The sequence below is a fragment of the Theropithecus gelada genome, unplaced genomic scaffold (genome assembly GCF_003255815.1).
Source record: "Theropithecus gelada isolate Dixy unplaced genomic scaffold, Tgel_1.0 HiC_scaffold_16080, whole genome shotgun sequence".
In the NCBI taxonomy this organism is placed as follows: Eukaryota; Metazoa; Chordata; class Mammalia; order Primates; family Cercopithecidae; genus Theropithecus; species Theropithecus gelada.
In genome coordinates, this window is record NW_020257858.1 from 17,095 (window position 1) to 18,973 (window position 1,879).

The following is a 1,879-nucleotide window of genomic DNA, read 5'->3' on the forward strand; positions in this document are numbered from 1 at the left end:
TTCCTTCAATATGAGCTGGTATTATTTATTCCAACCCTGTGTTACGTCTTTTTTGCTCATTTTACTTTATAGACATTTCTCCCTCAAAAGTCTCAAATAATTTTCTATTAAATAAGTTGAATGACCTCTTTGTGGCATTCTTACCACTCCACCTTTCTGCAGCATTCAGCTGAGTTAAACTCACTCCTTTGAAAGTATCTCCCCAATCTATGACACTCTGGTGTCCTCATTTTCCTCCTACAACTAGCCCCCAATCTTCAGCGGACCCTCTAAAATTGGCATTTGATGAAGTTCCCCTAAGTCCTTTTAAAACCTCATTGCTCTTCTGGAGAAGGTTTCAGCTGCTGTTTATTTGCAGTGACTCACAACCTGTATCTCACTAACAAGTTCCAAATACAACTTTATTTTTCTTCACACATTTGTGTGTCATTCTTGTGCTGGGGCCATGCCAATTTTCTCTGTATCGTTCCAACTTCAGTACATGCACTGCTGAAGTGAGCACCCAAATATAAATTTTTAACTCAACATTACCAATCCGTTCTTGCTTCTGAAAAACCAGCTCTCTTTCCTGTATTCTCTGCCTAACTAAACTTATGGCAAAAGAATCCTTTCAGTGACTCAGGCTGGAGGCAGGTGGAATGCCTGCCTTTCCCTTACTTCCCACATCTAATCAATAGCCTCACCCTGTCGATCCTATCTACCCAGTGATACTGGACTCCTTTGCATTCATTTCCAGGGCTCCTGTTCAATTTCTCCTAAATGGGTTATCGCTTTTTAATCTTGGTCAACTTGATAGGATAAAAAATGGTATCTCTTCATTGTTTTAATTTTAACTTCCTGACTTTCTAGTTATATGTTGTAACCTATCTCATTTCTCCTCTGCCCAGTTTTACTCTAGTTTTTGCTGTGATAGCCAGACTTTAAGCAAGTGTAATCTGACAGCACCTTGACTTGCCTGCTTTGGAGCTTCCCTGGTGTCACGTAAAGAGGTGCCTGGGGGAAACTGCAGGCCACTGATACGTGTACAAAACTGGAATTGCAAGGTATTAATCCCCATGAGAAAAGTTTTAAGCAGTGGGCACAGAAGTGGGTTAAGTATTTTCTTTTTTTAAGACAGGGTGTCACTCTGTTTCCCAGGCTGAAATGCAGTGGGGTGGTCACAGCTCACTGCAGCCTCAAACCCTTATGCTCAAGCAATCCTCCCACCTCAGCCTCCTGTGCATCTGGGACAATAGGCACGCACAGCCATGCCCAGCCAACTTGATAAGTATTTTCACAACCTTCCCTCAACAAACAATATTAAGGTGCCTTTTCACTTATAGTGTCTAAAATGGCAGCTACTTGACACGAATAGCCACTGAGCACTTGAAATGTAAATAGTCCAAGTTGACTATGTTATAAATGTAATATAAACACCAGATTCCAAAGGCAATATGAAATGAAAAAGATTTTCTCCTCATCAGAGTACAGCTTTCCTACCTGCCTATTTAGAAATGGCTACTTCTTCCTTAATGGGCCCAATACATGCTTAACAAATCTCAATTGTGTTGACTTACTCTTCAAGTTTGCAAAACTATTTCTGTGTGTGGGGCTTATCAAAAATGTTTTCGGCCGGGCGCAGTTGCTCATGCCTGTAATCCCAGCACTTTGGGAGACCAAGCCAGGTGGATCACCTAAGGTCAGGAGTTGAAGGCCAACCTGACCAACATGGTGAAACCCCATCTCTACTAAAAATACAAAAAATTAGCTGGGCGTGGTGGCGAGTGCTGTAATTCCAGCTACTTGGGAGGCTAAGGCAGGAGAATTGCTTAAACCTGGGAGGTGGAGTTTGCCGTGAGCCGAGATCGCGCCATTGCACTCCATCCTGGACAACAAGAGC

General features: G+C 42.5%; 1 non-coding gene across 1 annotated transcript; it reads right to left on the reverse strand.

The window, feature by feature from the left end:
* Positions 1 to 395: 395 nt before the first annotated feature.
* Positions 396 to 502, reverse strand: LOC112617353. The gene has a single exon (XR_003117895.1). It is a non-coding gene; the product is annotated as a U6 spliceosomal RNA (small nuclear RNA).
* Positions 503 to 1,879: the final 1,377 nt, after the last annotated feature.